At 44.6% G+C, this 25385-nt stretch overlaps 1 protein-coding gene across 1 annotated transcript in view; it reads right to left on the bottom strand.

Moving 5' to 3' along the window:
- IL11RA (interleukin 11 receptor subunit alpha) overlaps positions 1–20277 on the bottom strand; it is a 97406-nt gene extending 77129 nt beyond the window's left edge. Inside the window, exon 1 of the mRNA XM_069963342.1 lies at positions 19679–20277. The gene's annotated coding sequence lies outside the window, so the exon portion shown is untranslated. The remainder of the gene's footprint in view (positions 1–19678) is intronic.
- Positions 20278–25385: the final 5108 nt, after the last annotated feature.

Raw genomic sequence — 25385 nt, 5'->3', positions numbered from 1 at the left:
TCACAACCAGAGACTGCTGAGCCCCAGGGACCACCGCTGCAGGCCACAACCAGAGACCACTGAGCCCCCGGACCACCACTGCAGGCCACAACCAGAAACTGCTGAGCCCCAGGGACCACCGCTATAGGGAGACCACTGAGCCCCCTGGGACCACCGCTGCAGGGAAGCTGCTCAGCCACCGGGACCATCACTGCAGGCTGCAACCACTGGAGAAGGGTTTACCACAGGGTCAAGGAGGTGCAGGGATCACAGAGACTAAATAATCCTTGTCAGGAAGGTAAGTGAGCCTGACAACCACCAGGACAATAGTGCAATAGATGGCGGCAGCCCACATGGGTTATCACAGGTCACACATTCAGGTCACATACCCCAGGGCAGTAGATGGCGGCAGCTCCCAGGGTATATCACACATTGTTATCCCCCCCTCCAGGGCAATAGATGGCGGCAGCTCCCAGGGCCTATCACACATTGTTATCCCCCCCCCCAACCCCGGGCAGTAGATGGCGGCAGCTCCCAGGGTATATCACACATTGTTATCCCCCCCCCCCCCAGGGCAGTAGATGGCGGCAGCTCCCAGGGTATATCACACATTGTTATCCCCCCCCCCTCCGGGGCAGTAGATGGCGGCAGCTCCCAGGGCCTATCACACATTGTTATCCCCCCCCCCCAGGGCAGTAGATGGCGGCAGCTCCCAGGGTATATCACACATTGTTATCCCCCCCCCTCCGGGGCAGTAGATGGCGGCAGCTCCCAGGGCCTATCACACATTGTTATCCCCCCCCCCTCCGGGGCAGTAGATGGCGGCAGCTCCCAGGGCCTATCACACATTGTTATCCCCCCCCCTCCAGGGCAGTAGATGGCGGCAGCTCCCAGGGCCTATCACACATTGTTATCCCCCCCCCTCCAGGGCAGTAGATGGCGGCAGCTCCCAGGGTATATCACACATTGTTCCCCCCCCCCTCCGGGGCAGTAGATGGCGGCAGCTCCCAGGGCCTATCACACATTGTTATCCCCCCCCCCCTCCAGGGCAGTAGATGGCGGCAGCTCCCAGGGCCTATCACACATTGTTATCCCCCCCCCCCCGGGCAGTAGATGGCGGCAGCTCCCAGGGCCGATCACACATTGTCACCCATCTTATTACGTCACCTATAAGTGACCTTCTCCATCTCAGACAGGACGCCAGGCTTCCCAGAGATGACTCTCAGGCTTCGGAGATATCGGACGTCCGGATATTAAATTAGTTTTATTTGTAAACAAAACGCAGAAATCTGAGGAAAATGAATTTAAAAAAGTGGGAGACAAGGGAAACAATGGAGAGGTGAGAGGGTGAGGGGTCACATGACCAGAACTCACGGGGCCCTGACGCCTGATGACATGTATGTATAATAAATAATATGGATAATATGTCCCGATGCCCTGGCCCGCATGGTTTTTTGCAGAGTTATGTTACGATGTTCCGACTCTCGTGGTTTTATGCAGAATTACGTTGCGATGCCCCAGCCCTCGTGGTTTTATGCAGAGTTACGTTGCGATGCCCCAGCCCTTGTGGTTTTATGCAGAATTACGTTGCGATGCCCCAGCCCTCGTGGTTTTATGCAGAGTTACGTTGCGATGCCCCAGCCCTCGTGGTTTTATGCAGAGTTACGTTGCGATGCCCCAGCCCTTGTGGTTTTATGCAGACTTACGTTGTGATGTCTCGGCCCACGTGATTTTATGCGGAGTTATGTTGCGATGCCTCGACCCTTGTGGTTTTATGCGGAGTTATGCTGCGATGCCCTGCCCTCATGGTTTTAAGCAGGGTTACATTGGATGTCCTGGCCCTTGTGGTTTTATGCGGAATTACGTTGCGATGCCTCGGCCCATCTGGTTTTGTGCTGAGTTATGTTGCGATGCCTCGACCCTTGTGGTTTTATGCGGAGTTACGCTGCGATGCCTCGGCCCATGTGGTTTTCTGCGGGGTTACGTTACGATTCCCTGGCCCATGTGGTTTTATGCTGAGTTATGTTGCGATGCCTCGGCCCATGTGGTTTTATGCGGGGTCGCGTTACGATGCCTCAGCCCATGTGGATTAACACGGAGTTACGTTGCGATGCCCTGGCCCATGTGGTTTTATGCTGAGTTACGCTGCGATGCCTTGGCTCACATGGTTTTATGTGGGGTTATGTTGCGATGCCTCGGCCCACGTGATTTTATGCAGAGTTACGTTACGATTCCCTGGCCCATGTGGTTTTATGCAGGGTTACGTTACGATGCCTTGGCTCACATGGTTTTATGGTGAGTTACGTTGCGATGCCTCAGCCCTCGTGGTTTTATGCTGAGTTACGTTGCGATGCCTCGGCCCATGTGGTTTAACACAGAGTTACGTTGCAATACCCTGGCCCATGTGGTTTTATGCGGGGTTATGTTACGATGCCTCGGCTCACATGGTTCTATGCAGAGTTACGTTACGATGCCTCTGCCCTTGTGGTTTTATGCTGAGTTACGTTGCGATGCCTCGGCCCATGTGGTTTTATGCGAAGTTACGTTGCGATGCCCTAGCCTGCATTCAGCCTCAGAGAAATCACCATTTACTGTGGAAACTTCCACATGGTCCCAGTCCGACCCTGAGAGTAGAGCAGGCCACGTCTGGGAACGGCCGGTGTAATACTTTCCTATAGTCTTCCCCTTCCTGCTATAACAATCTGCGCTCCAGATATGATGCCAGGTCTGTTATATGAGACCCCAATGTTATATATGAGTCCCAGAGCGTCAAGATTAATGTACCTGCCACGTACGAGACCTGCTAGCAGTAGTAGATTATAATAGGGGCGTTTTGGGCGGCAGCCCGGGGCCCTGAGCTCCTGGGGGGCCCATGACCACCCAAAAAGACTTATACTTTCAATGGTGTACTGTCTCCTGGCTGCACTTCCGCCATGATTTGCAAAAAAAAAAAACAGTTTTTTTTTTGCCAGTTTTGCACAAATCAGAACATCATGACATTATCTGTCCTGTACTATGAACGCCAGGCTAGTGCTGCCATAGTTACAGTGGGGTGGGGGGGCCCAGGCTAGGTGCACAGCTGAAGTATCTGAGCTCACAAAGGAGACCTGCTGAAGTATGTGATCTCACATAGGAGACCTGCTGAAGTATCTGATCTCACATAGACGACCTGCTGAAGTATCTGATCTCACATAGACGACCTGCTGAAGTATCTGAGCTCACAAAGGAGACCTGCTGAAGTATGTGATCTCACATAGGAGACCTGCTGAAGTATCTGATCTCACATAGGAGACCTGCTGAAGTATCTGAGCTCATGCACCAGACCTGCTGAAGTATGTGATCTCACATAGGAGACCTGCTGAAGTATCTGATCTCACATAGACGACCTGCTGAAGTATCTGATCTCACATAGACGACCTGCTGAAGTATCTGAGCTCACAAAGGAGACCTGCTGAAGTATGTGATCTCACATAGGAGACCTGCTGAAGTATCTGATCTCACATAGGAGACCTGCTGAAGTATCTGATCTCACATAGGAGACCTGCTGAAGTATCTGATTTCACATAGGAGACCTGCTGAAGTATCTGATCTCACATAGGAGACCTGCTGAAGTATCTGATCTCACATAGACGACCTGCTGAAGTATCTGATCTCATGTACCAGACCTGCTGAAGTATCTGATCTCACATAGATGACCTGCTGAAGTATCTGATCTCATGTACCAGACCTGCTGAAGTATCTGATCTCACATAGGAGACCTGCTGAAGTATCTGATCTCAAATCTCATATAAACCTGCTGAAGTATCTGATCTCACATAGGAGACCTGCTGAAGTATCTGAGCTCACATAGGAGACCTGCTGAAGTATCTGATCTCACATAGGAGACCTGCTGAAGTATCTGATTTCACATAGGAGACCTGCTGAAGTATCTGATCTCACATAGACGACCTGCTGAAGTATCTGATCTCACATAGGAGACCTGCTGAAGTATCTGATCTCACATAGGAGACCTGCTGAAGTATCTGATCTCACATAGGAGACCTGCTGAAGTATCTGATCTCATATAAACCTGCTGAAGTATCTGATCTCACATAGGAGACCTGCTGAAGTATCTGATCTCACATAGGAGACCTGCTGAAGTATCTGATTTCACATAGGAGACCTGCTGAAGTATCTGATCTCATATAAACCTGCTGAAGTATCTGATCTCACATAGGAGACCTGCTGAAGTATCTGATCTCACATAGACGACCTGCTGAAGTATCTGATCTCACATAGGAGACCTGCTGAAGTATCTGATCTCATATAAACCTGCTGAAGTATCTGATCTCACATAGGAGACCTGCTGAAGTATCTGATCTCACATAGGAGACCTGCTGAAGTATCTGATCTCACATAGACGACCTGCTGAAGTATCTGATCTCACATAGGAGACCTGCTGAAGTATCTGATTTCACATAGGAGACCTGCTGAAGTATCTGATCTCACATAGGAGACCTGCTGAAGTATCTGATCTCACATAGACGACCTGCTGAAGTATCTGATCTCATGTACCAGACCTGCTGAAGTATCTGATCTCACATAGACGACCTGCTGAAGTATCTGATCTCACATAGGAGACCTGCTGAAGTATCTGATCTCATATAAACCTGCTGAAGTATCTGATCTCACATAGGAGACCTGCTGAAGTATCTGAGCTCACATAGGAGACCTGCTGAAGTATCTGATCTCACATAGGAGACCTGCTGAAGTATCTGATTTCACATAGGAGACCTGCTGAAGTATCTGATCTCACATAGGAGACCTGCTGAAGTATCTGATCTCACATAGGAGACCTGCTGAAGTATCTGATCTCATATAAACCTGCTGAAGTATCTGATCTCACATAGGAGACCTGCTGAAGTATCTGATCTCACATAGGAGACCTGCTGAAGTATCTGAGCTCATGCACCAGACCTGCTGAAGTATCTGAGCTCACATAGGAGACCTGCTGAAGTATCTGATCTCATATAAACCTGCTGAAGTATCTGATCTCACATAGGAGACCTGCTGAAGTATCTGATCTCACATAGACGACCTGCTGAAGTATCTGATCTCACATAGGAGACCTGCTGAAGTATCTGATCTCATATAAACCTGCTGAAGTATCTGATCTCACATAGGAGACCTGCTGAAGTATCTGATCTCACATAGGAGACCTGCTGAAGTATCTGATCTCACATAGACGACCTGCTGAAGTATCTGATCTCACATAGGAGACCTGCTGAAGTATCTGATCTCACATAGGAGACCTGCTGAAGTATCTGATCTCACATAGGAGACCTGCTGAAGTATCTGATCTCACATAGACGACCTGCTGAAGTATCTGATCTCACATAGGAGACCTGCTGAAGTATCTGATCTCACATAGGAGACCTGCTGAAGTATCTGATCTCATATAAACCTGCTGAAGTATCTGATCTCACATAGGAGACCTGCTGAAGTATCTGATCTCATATAAACCTGCTGAAGTATCTGATCTCACATAGGAGACCTGCTGAAGTATCTGAGGTCACATAGGAGACCTGCTGAAGTATCTGATCTCACATAGGAGACCTGCTGAAGTATCTGATCTCATATAAACCTGCTGAAGTATCTGATCTCACATAGGAGACTTGCTGAAGTATCTGATTTCACATAGGAGACCTGCTGAAGTATCTGATCTCACATAGGAGACCTGCTGAAGTATCTGATCTCACATAGACGAACCTGCTGAAGTATCTGATTTCACATAGACGACCTGCTGAAGTATCTGATCTCACATAGACGACCTGCTAAAGTATCTGATCTCACATAGACCTGCTGAAGTATCTGATCTCACATAGGAGACCTGCTGAAGTATCTGAGCTCACATAGGTGCACAGCTGAAGTATCTGAGCTCACAAAGGAGACCTGCTGAAGTATCTGATCTCACATAGGAGACCTGCTGAAGTATCTGATCTCACATAGAAGACCTGCTGAAGTATCTGATCTCACATAGGAGACCTGCTGAAGTATCTGATCTCACATAGGAGACCTGCTGAAGTATCTGATCTCATATAAACCTGCTGAAGTATCTGATCTCACATAGGAGACCTGCTGAAGTATCTGATCTCATATAAACCTGCTGAAGTATCTGATCTCACATAGGAGACCTGCTGAAGTATCTGAGGTCACATAGGAGACCTGCTGAAGTATCTGATCTCACATAGGAGACCTGCTGAAGTATCTGATCTCATATAAACCTGCTGAAGTATCTGATCTCACATAGGAGACCTGCTGAAGTATCTGATCTCACATAGGAGACCTGCTGAAGTATCTGATCTCACATAGAAGACCTGCTGAAGTATCTGATCTCACATAGGAGACCTGCTGAAGTATCTGATCTCACATAGGAGACCTGCTGAAGTATCTGATCTCATATAAACCTGCTGAAGTATCTGATCTCACATAGGAGACTTGCTGAAGTATCTGATTTCACATAGGAGACCTGCTGAAGTATCTGATCTCACATAGGAGACCTGCTGAAGTATCTGATTTCACATAGACGAACCTGCTGAAGTATCTGATTTCACATAGACGACCTGCTGAAGTATCTGATCTCACATAGACGACCTGCTAAAGTATCTGATCTCACATAGACGACCTGCTGAAGTATCTGATCTCATGTACCAGACCTGCTGAAGTATCTGATCTCACATAGACCTGCTGAAGTATCTGATCTCACATAGGAGACCTGCTGAAGTATCTGATCTCACATAGGAGACCTGCTGAAGTATCTGATCTCACATAGACGACCTGCTGAAGTATCTGATCTCACATAGGAGACCTGCTAAAGTATCTGATCTCACATAGACGAACCTGCTGAAGTATCTGATTTCACATAGACGACCTGCTGAAGTATCTGATCTCACATAGACGACCTGCTAAAGTATCTGATCTCACATAGACGACCTGCTGAAGTATCTGATCTCATGTACCAGACCTGCTGAAGTATCTGATCTCACATAGACCTGCTGAAGTATCTGATCTCACATAGGAGACCTGCTGAAGTATCTGAGCTCACATAGGTGCACAGCTGAAGTATCTGAGCTCACAAAGGAGACCTGCTGAAGTATCTGATCTCACATAGACGACCTGCTGAAGTATCTGATCTCACATAGGAGACCTGCTGAAGTATCTGATCTCACATAGGAGACCTGCTGAAGTATCTGAGCTCACATAGGTGCACAGCTGAAGTATCTGAGCTCACAAAGGAGACCTGCTGAAGTATCTGATCTCACATAGACGACCTGCTGAAGTATCTGATCTCACATAGGAGACCTGCTGAAGTATCTGATCTCACATAGAAGACCTGCTGAAGTATCTGATCTCACATAGGAGACTTGCTGAAGTATCTGATCTCACATAGGACACCTGCTGAAGTATCTGATCTCATGTACCAGACCTGCTGAAGTATCTGATCTCAAATAGACGACCTGCTGAAGTATCTGAGCTCACATAGGAGACCTGCTAAAGTATCTGATCTCACATAGAAGACCTGCTGAAGTATCTGATCTCACATAGACGACCTGCTGAAGTATCTGATCTCATTTACCAGACCTGCTGAAGTATCTGATCTCACATAGACGACCTGCTGAAGTATCTGAGCTCACATAGGAGACCTGCTGAAGTATCTGATCTCACATAGGAGACCTGCTGAAGTATCTGATCTCATATAAACCTGCTGAAGTATCTGATCTCACATAGGAGACCTGCTGAAGTATCTGAGCTCATGTACCAGACCTGCTGAAGTATCTGATCTCACATAGGAGACCTGCTGAAGTATCTGATCTCACATAGGAGACCTGCTGAAGTATCTGATCTCACATAGGAGACCTGCTGAAGTATCTGATCTCACATAGGAGACCTGCTGAAGTATCTGATCTCACATAGACGAACCTGCTGAAGTATCTGATTTCACATAGGAGACCTGCTAAAGTATCTGAGCTCATGTACCAGACCTGCTGAAGTATCTGATCTCACATAGGAGACCTGCTGAAGTATCTGAGCTCATGTACCAGACCTGCTGAAGTATCTGATCTCACATAGGAGACCTGCTAAAGTATCTGATCTCACATAGACGACCTGCTGAAGTATCTGATCTCATATAAACCTGCTGAAGTATCTGATCTCACATAGACTTGCTGAAGTATCTGATCTCACATAGGAGACCCGCTGAAGTATCTGATCTCACATAGGAGACCTGCTGAAGTATCTGATCTCACATAGGAGACCTGCTGAAGTATCTGATCTCACATAGGAGACCTGCTGAAGTATCTGATCTCACATAGGAGACCTGCTGAAGTATCTGATCTCACATAGGAGACCTGCTGAAGTATCTGATCTAACATAGGAGACCTGCTGAAGTATCTGATTTCACATAGGAGACCTGCTGAAGTATCTGATCTCACATAGGAGACCTGCTGAAGTATCTGATCTCACATAGGAGACCTGCTGAAGTATCTGAGCTCATGTACCAGACCTGCTGAAGTATCTGATCTCACATAGACGACCTGCTGAAGTATCTGATCTCACATAGGAGACCTGCTGAAGTATCTGAGCTCACATAGGAGACCTGCTGAAGTATCTGAGCTCACATAGGAGACCTGCTGAAGTATCTGATCTCACATAGGAGACCTGCTGAAGTATCTGAGCTCACATAGGAGACCTGCTGAAGTATCTGAGCTCACATAGGAGACCTGCTGAAGTATCTGATCTCACATAGGAGACCTGCTGAAGTATCTGATCTCACATAGGAGACCTGCTGAAGTATCTGATCTCACATAGGAGACCTGCTGAAGAATCTGATCTCACATAGGAGACCTGCTGAAGTATCTGATCTCATATAAACCTGCTGAAGTGTCTGATCTCACATAAGAGACCTGCTGAAGTATCTGATTTCACATAGGAGACCTGCTGAAGTATCTGATCTCACATAGGAGACCTGCTGAAGTATCTGAGCTCATGTATCACACCTGCTGAAGTATCTGATCTCACATAGGAGACCTGCTGAAGTATCTGATCTCACATAGGAGACCTGCTGAAGTATCTGAGCTCATGCACCAGACCTGCTGAAGTATCTGAGCTCACATAGGAGACCTGCTAAAGTATCTGATCTCACATAGAAGACCTGCTGAAGTATCTGAGCTCATGCACCAGACCTGCTGAAGTATCTGAGCTCACATAGGAGACCTGCTGAAGTATCTGATCTCACATAGGAGACCTGCTGAAGTATCTGATCTCACATAGGAGACCTGCTTAAGTATCTGAGCTCACATAGGAGACCTGCTGAAGTATCTGAGCTCATGTATCACACCTGCTAAAGTATCTGATCTCACATAGGAGACCTATCTGATCTTACATAGGAGACCTGCTGAAGTATCTGAGCTCATGCACCAGACCTGCTGAAGTATCTGATTTCACATAGGAGACCTGCTGAAGTATCTGATCTCACATAGGAGACCTGCTGAAGTATCTGAGCTCATGCACCAGACCTGCTGAAGTATCTGAGCTCACATAGGAGACCTGCTGAAGTATCTGAGCTCATGCACCAGACCTGCTGAAGTATCTGAGCTCACATAGGAGACCTGCTGAAGTATCTGATCTCACATAGGAGACCTGCTGAAGTATCTGAGCTCATGTATCACACCTGCTGAAGTATCTGAGCTCATGTATCACACCTGCTGAAGTATCTGAGCTCATATAAACCTGCTGAAGTATCTGAGCTCACATAGGAGACCTGCTGAAGTGTCTGATCTCACATAGGAGACCTGCTGAAGTATCTGAGCTCATGTATCACACCTGCTGAAGTATCTGAGCTCATGTATCACACCTGCTGAAGTATCTGATTTCACATAGGAGACCGGCTGAAGTATCTGAGCTCATGTATCACCCCTGCTGAAGTATCTGAGCTCATATAAACCTGCTGAAGTGTCTGATCTCACATAGGAGACCTGCTGAAGTATCTGATCTCACATAGGAGACCCGCTGAAGTGTCTGATCTCACATAGGAGACCTGCTGAAGTATCTGAGCTCATGTATCACACCTGCTGAAGTATCTGAGCTCATGTATCACACCTGCTGAAGTATCTGATTTCACATAGGAGACCGGCTGAAGTATCTGAGCTCATGTATCACCCCTGCTGAAGTATCTGAGCTCATATAAACCTGCTGAAGTGTCTGATCTCACATAGGAGACCTGCTGAAGTATCTGATCTCACATAGGAGACCCGCTGAAGTGTCTGAGCTCATGTATCACACCTGCTGAAGTATCTGAGCTCATGTATCACCCCTGCTGAAGTATCTGATCTAACACATCACACTCTCTTGATGTCGGTGAATGGACACATTATAACCCCCCACCTGTCACACGTATTACACGCACACAGCCCCCCCAGAACAATGGCCGCCCCTTCCATGCAGGTGAAGCAGTCCCGTCCCAGTCTGGAGCGGTCACTTTCCTGGCAGTGATGTCTCCTGACCTGAGACAATCCCCCAATGACCTCAGACGTCTCCAAATACAGATCAATAATTGTTCCTGCGGGAAATCAATGTGATTGGTTCCTTCCGGGAACAATCAGTCTCAGCGCCGCCCCCACGCTGGTTGTACTGGCATCATCCCAGGTCATGTGATAAGCCATACTGACCTACAGGGGTCACTAGAGAGGCTGCTCATTTGCATACTCTTCCCAGGGAGCATTGCCCTCTGGACTCCATGCACCAGCCAGAGGATAACCCCCACCGGGGGACAATGATGGGTGCGGAGTCCTTCCTATAAGCACCATTGTGTAGACGTATAGGTCACATATTGACCTATGATTGACAGCTTTATAGGTGGGGGAGGGGTGTACTAACACACACTGTGCCGCTAGTCTCTCCTTAAAGGGCCAGTACACTAGTTACTGATGCACTGCCCCTTTAAGTGTAATAATGGGCTACAGGACTGACATGATAACATTATGACATCACAGGTATGATGACATCACTGTAACTATGATACCATAGCGCCCTTGTGACAAAGCAAATTTTCATTTTCTCCAGTTAACGATCAACGATTGTAAACGAGACCTGAAACCGTTCCCCATGATACACGGACCGATGGACGTTAGTTACCATGAAGGACGTTACACGTATCGGAGGAATTGTGAACGATTAGAGATCAACAGCACACGGACACATTCCCGTTAGTTGTATCATCACACACACCATGTATCTGTATCATCACACATCATACATCTATATCATCACACATCATGTATCTATACCATCACACACCATGTATCTGTATTATTACACACCATGTATCTCTATCATCACACATCATGTATCTGTACCATCACACACCATGTATCTGTATTATTACACACCATGTATCTCTATCATCACACATCATGTATCTGTATAATCACACATCATGTATCTGTATCCTCACACACCATGTATCTGTATCATCACACATCATGTATCATCACACATCATGCATCTATATCATCACACATCATGTATCTCTATCATCACACATCATGTATCTGTATAATCACACATCATGTATCTGTATCATCACACACCATGTATCTGTATCATCACACATCATACATCTATATCATCACACATCATGCATCTGAATCATCACACATCATGTATCTGTATCATCACACATCATGTATCTGTATCATCACACATCATGTATCTGTACCATCACACACCATGTATCTGTATCATCACACACCATGTATCGGTATTATTACACACCATGTATCTATATCATCACACATCATGTATCTGTATCATCACACATCATGTATCTGTATCATCACACATCATACATCTATATCATCACACATCATGGATCTGTATCATCACACACCATGTATCTGTATCATCACACATCATGTATCTGTATCATCACACACCATGTATCTGTATCATCACACATCATGTATCTGTATCATCACACATCATGTATCTGTATCATCACACATCATGCATCTGTATCATCACACATCACGTATCTGTATCATCACACATCCTGTATCTGAATCATCACACATCATACATCTATATCATCACACACCATACATCTATATCATCACACATCATGCATCTGTATCATCACACATCATGTATCTGTATTATCACACAGCATGTATCTGTATTATCACACACCATGTATCTGTATCATCACACATCATGCATCTGTATCATCACACATCACGTATCTGTATCATCACACATCCTGTATCTGAATCATCACACACCATACATCTATATCATCACACATCATGTATCTGTATCATCACACATCATGTATCTGTACCATCACACATCCTGTATCTGTATCATCACACACCATACATCTATATCATCACACACCATGTATCTGTATCATCACACATCATGTATCTGTATCATCACACACCATACATCTATATCATCACACATCATGTATCTGTATCATCACACACCATGTATCTGTATCATCACACACCATACATCTATATCATCACACATCATGCATCTGTATCATCACACATCATGTATCTGTATCATCACACATCATGTATCTGTATCATCACACACCATGTATCTGTATTATCACACACCATGTATCTGTATCATCACACATCATGTATCTGTATCATCACACATCATGTATCTGTATCATCACACATCCTGTATCTGAATCATCACACATCATGTATCTGTATCATCACACATCCTGTATCTGAATCATCACACATCATGTATCTGTATCATCACACATCATGTATCTGTATCATCACACATCATGTATCTGTATCATCACACATCATGTATTTGTATCATCACACATCATGTATCTGTATCATCACACATCATGTATCTGTATCATCACACACCATGTATCTGTATCATCACACATCATGTATCTGTATTATCACACACCATGTATCTGTATTATCACACATCATGCATCTGTATCATCACACATCACGTATCTGTATCATCACACATCATGTATCTGTATCATCACACATCATGTATCTGTATCATCACACATCATGTATCTGTATCATCACACATCATGTATCTGTATCATCACACACCATGTATCTGTATCATCACACATCATGTATCTGTATTATCACACACCATGTATCTGTATTATCACACATCATGCATCTGTATCATCACACACCATACATCTATATCATCACACATCATGTATCTGTATCATCACACACCATGTATCTAGGAACACATCCTAGAATATACAATGTATCAGGAACATATCCTAGAACATACAATGTATCCGGAACATATCCTAGAATATACAATGTATCCGGAACATATCCTAGAATATACAATGTATCCGGAACATATCCTAGAATATACAATGTATCAGGAACATATCCTAGAACATACAATGTATCCGGAACATATCCTAGAATATACAATGTATCCGGAATATATCCCAGAATATACAATGTATCCGGAACATATCCTAGAATATACAATGTATCAGGAACATATCCTAGAACATACAATGTATCCGGAACATATCCTAGAATATACAATGTATCCGGAACATATCCTAGAATATACAATGTATCCGGCACATATCCCAGAATATACAATGTATTAGGAACATATCCTAGTATATACAATGTATCCGGAACATATCCTAGAATATACAATGTATCCGGAACATATCCTAGAATATACAATGTATCCGGAATATATCCCAGAATATACAATGTATCCAGAACATATCCCAGAATATACAATGTATCCGGAACACATCCTAGAATATACAATGTATCAGGAACATATCCTAGAACATACAATGTATCCGGAACATATCCTAGAATATACAATGTATCCGGAACATATCCTAGAATATACAATGTATCCGGAACATATCCTAGAATATACAATGTATCCAGAACATATCCCAGAATATACAATGTATCCAGAACATATCCTAGAATATACAATGTATCCAGAACATATCCTAGAACATACAATGTATCCGGAACATATCCTAGAATATACAATGTATCCGGAACATATCCTAGAATATACAATGTATCCGGAACATATCCTAGAATATACAATGTATCCGGAACATATCCTAGAATATACAATGTATCCAGAACATATCCTAGTATATACAATGTATTAGGAACATATCCTAGAATATACAATGTATCCGGAATATATCCTAGAATATACAATGTATCCGGAATATATCCCAGAATATACAATGTATCCGGAACATATCCTAGAATATACAATGTATCCGGCACATATCCCAGAATATACAATGTATCAGGAACATATCCTAGAATATACAATGTATCCAGAACATATCCTAGAATATACAATGTATCCGGAACATATCCTAGAATATACAATGTATCCGGAACATATCCTAGAATATACAATGTATCCGGAACATATCCTAGAATATACAATGTATCCGGAATATATCCTAGAATATACAATGTATCCGGAATATATCCCAGAATATACAATGTATCCAGAACATATCCTAGAATATACAATGTATCCGGAATATATCCTAGAATATACAATGTATCCGGAATATATCCTAGAATATACAATGTATCCGGAATATATCCCAGAATATACAATGTATCCAGAACATATCCTAGAATATACAATGTATCCAGAACATATCCCAGAATATACGATGTATCCAGAACACATCCTAGAATATACAATGTATCCGGCACATATCCTAGAATATACAATGTATCCAGAACACATCCTAGAATATACAATGTATCCAGAACACATCCTAGAATATACAATGTATCCGGCACATATCCTAGAATATACAATGTATCCAGAACATATCCTAGAATATACAATGTATCCAGAACATATCCTAGAATATACAATGTATCCGACACATATCCTAGAATATACAATGTATCCAGAACATATCCTAGTATATACAATGTATCCAGAACATATCCTAGAATATACAATGTATCCGGCACATATCCTAGTATATACAATGTATCCAGAACATATCCTAGAATATACAATGTATCCAGAACACATCCTAGAATATACAATGTATCCAGAACACATCCTATAATATACAATTTAACCAGAACACATCCTAGAATATACAATGTATCCAGAACACATCCTAGAATATACAATGTATCCAGAACCTATCCTAGAATATACAATGTATCCAGAACATATCCTAGAATATACAATGTATCCAGAACACATCTTATAATATACAATGTAACCAGAACATATCCTAAAATATACAATGTATCCAGAACATATCCTAGAATATTTAATGTATCCAGAACACATCCTAGAATATACAATGTATCCAGAACATATCCTAGAATATACAATGTATCTGGAATATATCCTATAATATACAATGTATCCAGAACACATCCTAGAATATTTAATGTATCCAGAACACATCCTAGAATATACAATGTATCCAGAACCCATCCTGAAATATACAATGTATCCAGAACATATCCTAGAATATACAATGTATCCAGAACACATCCCAGAACATACAATGTATCCAGAACATATCCTAGAATATGCAATGTATCCGGAATATATCCTAGAATATACAATGTATCCAGAACACATCCTAGAATATACAATGTATTAGGAACATATCCTAGAACATACAATGTATCCAGAACACATCCTAGAATATACAATGTATCCAGAACATATCCTAGAATATACAATGTATCCAGAACATATCCTAGAATATACAATGTATACAGAACATATCCTAGAATATACAATGTATCCGGAACATATCCTAGAATATACAATGTATCCGGAACATATCCTAGAATATACAATGTATCCAGAACATATCCTAGAATATACAATGTATCCGGAACACATCCTAGAATATACAATGTATTAGGAACATATCCTAGAATATACAATGTATCCAGAACATATCCTAGAATATACAATGTATCCGGAACATATCCTAGAATATACAATGTATCCGGAACATATCCTAGAATATACAATGTATCCAGAACATATCCTAGAATATACAATGTATCCAGAACATATCCTAGAATATACAATGTATCCGGAACATATCCTAGAATATACAATGTATCCGGAACATATCCTAGAATATACAATGTATCCAGAACATATCCTAGAATATACAATGTATCAGGAACATATCCTAGAATATACAATGTATCCGGAACATATCCTAGTATATACAATGTATCCAGAACCCATCCTAGAATATACAATGTATCTAGAACATATACTAGAATATACAATGTATCCAGAACACATCCTAAAATATACAATGTATCCGGAACATATCCTAAAATATACAATGTATCCGGAACATATCCTAGAATATACAATGTATCCAGAACATATCCTAGAATATACAATGTATCCAGAACATATCCTAGAATATACAATGTATCAGGAACATATCCTAGAATATACAATGTATCCGGAACATATCCTAGAATATACAATGTATCTGGAATATATCCTAGAATATACAATGTATCCGGAACATATCCTAGAATATACAATGTATCCGGAACATATCCTAGAATATACAATGTATCCAGAACATATCCTAGAATATACAATGTATCCGGAACATATCCTAGAATATACAATGTATCAGGAACATATCCTAGAATATACAATGTATCCGGAACATATCCTAGAATATACAATGTATCAGGAACATATCCTAGAATATACAATGTATCCAGAACATATCCTAGTATATACAATGTATCCAGAACCCATCCTAGAATATACAATGTATCCGGAACATATCCTAAAATATACAATGTATCTGGAATATATCCTAGAAAATACAATGTATCCATAACATATCCTAGAATATACAATGTATCCAGAACATATCCTAGAATATACAATGTATCCAGAACATATCCTAGAATATACAATGTATCCGGAACATATCCTAGAATATACAATGTATCCAGAACATATCCTAGAATATACAATGTATCCAGAACATATCCTAGAATATACAATGTATCCGGAACATATCCTAGAATATACAATGCATCCAGAACATATCCCAGAATATACAATGTATCCGGAATATATCCCAGAATATACAATGTATCCAGAACATATCCTAGAATATACAATGTATCAGGAACATACCCTAGAATATACAATGTATCCGGAACATATCCTAGAATATACAATGTATCCAGAACATATCCTATAATATACAATGTAACCAGAACATATCCTAGAATATACAATGTATCCAGAACATATCCCAGAATATACAATGTATCCGGAACATATCCCAGAATATACAATGTATCCAGAACATATCCTAGAATATACAATGTATCCAGAACACATCCTAGAATATACAATGTATCCGGAACATATCCTAGTATATACAATGTATCCGGAACATATCCTAGAATATACAATGTATCCAGAACACATCCTATAATATACAATGTATCCGGAACATATCATAGAATATACAATGTATCCGGAACATATCCTAGAATATACAATATATCCAGAACATATCCTAGAATATACAATGTATTAGGAACATATCCTAGAATATACAATGTATCCAGAACACATCCCAGAATATACAATGTATCCAGAACATATCCTAGAATATACAATGTATCCGGAATATATCCTAGAATATACAATGTATTCAGAACATATCCTAGAATATACATTGTATACGGAACATATCCTAGAATATACAATGTATCCAGAACACATCCTAGAATATACAATGTATTAGGAACATATTCTAGAATATAAAATGTATCCGGAACATATCCTAGAATATACAATGTCTCCGGAACATATCCTAGAATATACAATGTATCCAGAACACATCCTAGAATATACAATGTATCCGGAACATATCCTAGAATATATAATGTATCCAGAACACATCCTAGAATATACAATGTATCCGGAACATATCCTAGAATATACAAAGTATCAGGAACATATCCTAGAATATACAATGTATCCAGAACATATCCCAGAATATACAATGTATCCAGAACATATCCTAGAATATACAATGTATCCGGAACATATCCTAGAATATACAATGTATCCAGAACATATCCTAGAATATACAATGTATCCGGAACATATCCTAGAATATACAATGTATACAGAACACATCCTAGAATATACAATGTATCCAGAACACATCCTAGAATATACAATGTATCAGGAACATATCCTAGAACATACAATGTATCCGGAACATATCCTAGAATATACAATGTATCCGGAACATATCCTAGAATATACAATGTATCCAGAACATATCCCAGAATATACAATGTATCCAGAACATATCCTAGAATATACAATGTATCCAGAACACATCTTATAATATACAATGTATCCAGAACACATCCTATAATATACAATGTATCCAGAACACATCCTAGAATATACAATGTATCCAGAACATATCCCAGAATATACAATGTATCCAGAACACATCCTATAATATACAATGTATCCAGAACACATCCTAGAATATACAATGTATCCGGCACATATCCTAGAATATACAATGTATCCAGAACACATCCTATAATATACAATGTATCCAGAACACATCCTAGAATATACAATGTATCCAGAACATATCCTATAATATACAATGTAACCAGAACATATCCTAGAATATACAATGTATCCGGAACATATCCTAGAATATACAATGTATCAGGAACATATCCTAGAACATACAATGTATCCGGAACATATCCTAGAATATACAATGTATCCGGAACATATCCTAGAATATACAATGTATCCAGAACATATCCCAGAATATACAATGTATCCAGAACATATCCTAGAATATACAATGTATCCAGAACACATCTTATAATATACAATGTATCCGGAACATATCCTAGAATATACAATGTATCCAGAACATATCCCAGAATATACAATGTATCCAGAACATATCCTATAATATACAATGTATCCAGAACACATCCTATAATATACAATGTATCCAGAACACATCCTAGAATATACAATGTATCCAGAACATATCCCAGAATATACAATGTATCCAGAACACATCCTATAATATACAATGTATCCAGAACACATCCTAGAATATACAATGTATCCGGCACATATCCTAGAATATACAATGTATCCAGAACACATCCTATAATATACAATGTATCCAGAACACATCCTAGAATATACAATGTATCCAGAACATATCCTATAATATACAATGTAACCAGAACATATCCTAGAATATACAATGTATCCGGCACATATCCTAGAATATACAATGTATCCAGAACATATCCTAGAATATACAATGTATCCGGCACATATCCTACATGATACCATATATCCAGCAGTACTAATAGATTATTCAGCACTTATAATACCAGTATATCGGGCAGCTCTTCCCATGTGCCCCCCGCACCCCCCTGTGGCCCCTCCACAGCTCATAGTGATACATGGGATACAGTGTAACAGCTTCTGTACACAGACTGATACAGGGTGGGGGGTCTCTAGGGGGGTCTCAGTCCCGGCATTATTCTCTCACCTTAGACTCCTCCGCTGTTTTATCCGGCCAGAAGCTCCATGCTGCCCTCTCTCCCCTCTCCTCTCCGGGGGTCTCTGGTATCCGGGGGCCCCTCTCCTCTCCGGGGGTCTCTGGTATCCGGGGGCCCCTCTCCTCTCCGGGGTCTCTGGTATCCGGGGGCCCCTCTCCTCTCCGGGGTTCCCTCTCCTCTCCGGGCAGGGGTCTCTGGTATCCGGGGGCCCCTCTCCTCTCCGGGGGTCTCTGGTATCCGGGGGCCCCTCTCCTCTCCGGGGGTCTCTGGTATCCGGGGCCCCTCTCCTCTCCGGGGGTCTCTGGTATCCGGGGCCCCTCTCCTCTCCGGGGGTCTATGGTATCCGGGGCCCCTCTCCTCTCCGGGGTTCCTTCTCCTCTCCGGGCAGGGGTCTCTGGTATCCGGGGCCCCTCTCCCCTCCGGGGTTCCCTCTCCTCTCCGGGCAGGGGTCTCTGGTTTCGGGGGTCTCCTCTCTCCCCTGAAGAGATTGCGGCCCGGGAAGAAGTTCCGTCCGGTCCGGGTATTGGAGAGTCCGGCTGCCAGTCTGCGGAGCTGGGGGGGCTTCTTCCTGTACGGGAGGGGGACGAGTCAGAGGGAGGGAGGGGGGCTGCTAGTAACACCGGGCTGACCCCTTCCCCACCGGTGACTCACAGCGCATTCCTCTCCTCCTCCTGACAGGGGATAAATCTCCAAGTGTCACTCACAGCAGCCGGGGCACCAACACAGAGTGTGCAAAACATAGCCGGGACACCAACACAGAGTGTGCAAGACATAGCCGGGGCACCAATACAGAGTGTGCAAGACATAGCCGGGACACCAACACAGAGTGTGCAAGACATAGCCGGAGCACCAACACAGAGTGTGCAACACATAGCCAGGACACCAACACAGAGTGTGCAAGACATAGCCGGGGCACCAATACAGAGTGTGCAAGACATAGCCGGGACACCAACACAGAGTGTGCAAGACATAGCCAGGACACCAACACAGAGTGTGCAAGACATAGCCGGAGCACCAACACAGAGTGTGCAACACATAGCCAGGACACCAACACAGAGTGTGCAAGACATAGCCGGGGCACCAACACAGAGTGTGCAAGACATAGCCAGGACACCAACACAGAGTGTGCAACACATAGCCAGGACACCAACACAGAGTGTGCAAGACATAGCCGGGGCACCAACACAGAGTGTGCAAGACATAGCCAGGACACCAACACAGAGTGTGCAAGACATAGCCGGGACACCAACACAGAGTGTGCAAGACATAGCCGGGACACCAACACAGAGTGTGCAAGACATAGCCAGGACACCAACACAGAGTGTGCAAGACATAGCCGGGGCACCAACACAGAGTGTGCAAGACATAGCCGGGACACCAACACAGAGTGTGCAAGACATAGCCGGGGCACCAACACAGAGTGTGCAAGACAAAGCCGGGGCACCAACACAGAGTGTGCAAGACATAGCCAGGACACCAACACAGAGTGTGCAAGACATAGCCGGGACACCAACACAGAGTGTGAAAGACAGAGCCAGGGCACCAACACAGAGTGTGCAAGACATAGCTAGGGCAGAGTGTGCAAGACATAGCCGGGGCACCAACACAGAGTGTGCAAGACATAGCCGGGGCACCAACACAGAGTGTGCAAGACATAGCTAGGGCAGAGTGTGCAAGACATAGCCGGGGCACCAACACAGAGTGTGCAAGACATAGCCGGGGCACCAACACAGAGTGTGCAAGACATAGCCGGGGCACCAACACAGAGTGTGCAAGACATAGCCGGGACACCAACACAGAGTGTGCAAGACATAGCCGGGGCACCAATACAGAGTGTGCAAGACATAGCCGGGGCACCAACACAGAGTGTGCAAGACATAGCCGGGGCACCAATACAGAGTGTGCAAGACATAGCCGGGGCACCAACACAGAGTGTGCAAGACATAGCCGGGGCACCAATACAGAGTGTGTAAGACATAGCCGGGGCACCAACACAAAGTGTGCAAGACATAGCCAGGACACCAACACAGAGTGTGCAAGACATAGCCGGGGCACCAATACAGAGTGTGCAAGACATAGCCGGGGCACCAACACAGAGTGTGCAAGACATAGCCGGGACACCAATACAGAGTGTGCAAGACATAGCCGGGGCACCAACACAGAGTGTGCAAGACATAGCCGGGACACCAACACAGAGTGTGCAAGACATAGCCGGGGCACCAACACAGAGTGTGCAAGACATAGCCGGGACACCAACACAGAGTGTGCAAGACATAGCCGGGACACCAACACAGAGTGTGCAAGACATAGCCGGGGCACCAACACAGAGTGTGCAAGACATAGCCGGGGCACCAATACAGAGTGTGCAAGACATAGCCGGGGCACCAACACAGAGTGTGCAAGACATAGCCGGGACACCAACACAGAGTGTGCAACACATAGTCGGGACACCAACACAGAGTGTGCAACACATAGCCGGGACACCAACACAGAGTGTGCAAGACATAGCCGGGACACCAACACAGAGTGTGCAAGACATAGCCGGGACACCAACACAGAGTGTGCAACACATAGCCGGGACACCAACACAGAGTGTGCAACACATAGCCGGGACACCAACACAGAGTGTGCAAGACATAGCCGGGGCACCAACACAGAGTGTGCAAGACATAGCCGGGGTACCAACACAGAGTGTGCAAGACATAGCCGGGACACCAACACAGAGTGTGCAAGACATAGCCGGGGCACCAACACAGAGTGTGCAAGACATAGCCGGGGCACCAACACAGAGTGTGCAAGACATAACCGGTGCACCAACACAGAGTGTGCAACACATAGCCGGGACACCAACACAGAGTGTGCAAGACATAGCCGGGACACCAACACAGAGTGTGCAAGACATAGCCGGGACAACAACACAGAGTGTGCAAGACATAGCCGGGGCACCAACACAGAGTGTGCAAGACATAGCCGGGGTACCAACACAGAGTGTGCAAGACATAGCGGGGGCACCAACACAGAGTGTGCAAGACATAGCGGGGGAACTAACACAGAGTGTGCAAGACATAGCCTGGACACCAACACAGAGTGTGCAAGACATAGCTGAGGCACCAACACAGAGTGTGGAAGACATAGCTGGGGCACCAACACAGAGTGTGCAAGACATAGCTAGGGCAGAGTGTGCAAGACATAGCTGGGACACCAACACAGAGTGTGCAAGAGATAGCTGAGGCACCAACACCAACACAGAGTGTGCAAGACATAGCTAGGGCAGAGTGTGCAAGACATAGCCGGGGCACCAACACAGAGTGTGAAAGACATATCAAGGGCACCAACACAGAGTGTGCAAGACAAAGCCAGGGCACCAACACAGAGTGTGCAAGACATAGCCAGGGCACCAACACAGAGTGTGCAAGACATAGCCGGGGCACCAACACAGAGTGTGCAAGACATAGCCAGGGCACCAACACAGAGTGTGGAAGACATAACTAAGGCAGAGTGTGCAAGACACAGCCGGGGCATCAACACAGAGTGTGCAAGACATAGCCAGGGCACGAATACAGAGTGTGCAAGACATAGCCGGGGCACCAACACAGAGTGTGCAAGACATAGATGAGGCACCAACACAGAGTGTGCAAGACATAGCTGGGGAACCAACAAAGAGTGTGCAAAACATAACCAGAACACTAACACAGAGTGTGCAAGACAAAGCCGGGGAACCAACACAGAGTGTGCAAGACATAGCCAGGACACCAACACAGAGTGTGCAAGACATAGCCAGGACACCAACACAGAGTGTGCAAGACATAGCCAGGACACCAATACAGAGTGTGCAAGACATAGCCGGGGCACCAACACAGAGTGTGCAAGACATAGTCGGGACATCAACACAGAGTGTGCAAGACATAGCCGGGGCACCAACACAGAGTGTGCAAGACATAGCCGAGGCAAGAACACGGAGTGTGCAAGACATAGCCAGGGCACCAACACAGAGTGTGCAAGACATAGCCGGGACACCAACACAGAGTGTGCAAGACATAGCCGGGACACCAACACAGAGTGTGCAAGACATAGCCGGGGCACCAACACAGAGTGTGCAAGACATAGCCAGGACACCAACACAGAGTGTGCAAGACATAGCCGGGGCACCAACACAGAGTGTGCAAGACATAGCCGGGACACCAACACAGAGTGTGCAAGACATAGCCGGGACACCAACACAGAGTGTGCAAGACATAGCCGGGACACCAACACAGAGTGTGCAAGACATAGCCGGGACACCAACACAGAGTGTGCAACACATAGCCGGGACACCAACACAGAGTGTGCAACACATAGCCGGGACACCAACACAGAGTGTGCAACACATAGCCGGGACACCAACACAGAGTGTGCAAGACATAGCCGGGACACCAACACAGAATGTGCAAGACATAGCCGGGGCACCAACACAGAGTGTGCAAGACATAGCCGGGGTACCAACACAGAGTGTGCAAGACATAGCCGGGATACCAACACAGAGTGTGCAAGACATAGCTGGGGCACCAACACAGAGTGTGCAAGACATAGCCGGGGCACCAACACAGAGTGTGCAAGACATAGCCAGGGCACCAACACAGAGTGTGGAAGACATAGCTAAGGCAGAGTGTGCAAGACACAGCCGGGGCATCAACACAGAGTGTGCAAGACATAGCCATGGCACGAATACAGAGTGTGCAAGACATAGCCGGGGCACCAACACAGAGTGTGCAAGACATAGATGAGGCACCAACACAGAGTGTGCAAGACATAGCTGGGGAACCAACAAACAGTGTGCAAGACATAACCAGAACACTAACACAGAGTGTGCAAGACAAAGCCGGGGAACCAACACAGAGTGTGCAAGACATAGCCGGGACACCAACACAGAGTGTGCAAGACACAGCCGGGACACCATCACAGAGTGTGCAAGACATAGCCGGGACACCAATACAGAGTGTGCAAGACATAGCCGGGGCACCAACACAGAGTGTGCAAGACATAGCCGGGGCACCAACACGGAGTGTGCAAGACATAGCCAGGGCACCAACACAGAGTGTGCAAGACATAGCCGGGACACCAACACAGAGTGTGCAAGACATAGCCGGGACACCAACACAGAGTGTGCAAGACATAGCCGGGGCACCAACACAGAGTGTGCAAGACATAGCCAGGACACCAACACAGAGTGTGCAAGACATAGCCGGGGCACCAACACAGAGTGTGCAAGACATAGCCGGGACACCAACACAGAGTGTGCAAGACATAGCCGGGGCACCAACACAGAGTGTGCAACACATAGCCGGGACACCAACACAGAGTGTGCAAGACATAGCCGGGACACCAACACAGAGTGTGCAAGACATAGCTGGGGCACCAACACAGAGTGTGCAAGACATAGCCCGGACACCAACACAGAGTGTGCAAGATATAGCTGGGGCACCAACACAAAGTGTGCAAGACATAGTCGGGGCACCAACACAGAGTGTGCAAGACATAGCTGGGGCACCAACACAGAGTGTGCAAGACATAGCTAAGGCAGAGTGTGCAAGACATAGCCGGGGCATCAACACAGAGTGTGCAAGACATAGCCAGGGCACCAAAACAGAGTGTGCAAGACATAGCTGGGGCACCAACACAGAATGTGCAAGACATAGCCAGGACACCAAAACAGAGTGT

The sequence above is a fragment of the Dendropsophus ebraccatus genome, chromosome 3 (assembly GCF_027789765.1).
Source record: "Dendropsophus ebraccatus isolate aDenEbr1 chromosome 3, aDenEbr1.pat, whole genome shotgun sequence".
In the NCBI taxonomy this organism is placed as follows: domain Eukaryota; kingdom Metazoa; phylum Chordata; class Amphibia; order Anura; family Hylidae; genus Dendropsophus; species Dendropsophus ebraccatus.
Note: the sequence above shows the minus strand (reverse complement) of the source record. Positions and strands in the feature narration are given on the sequence as shown.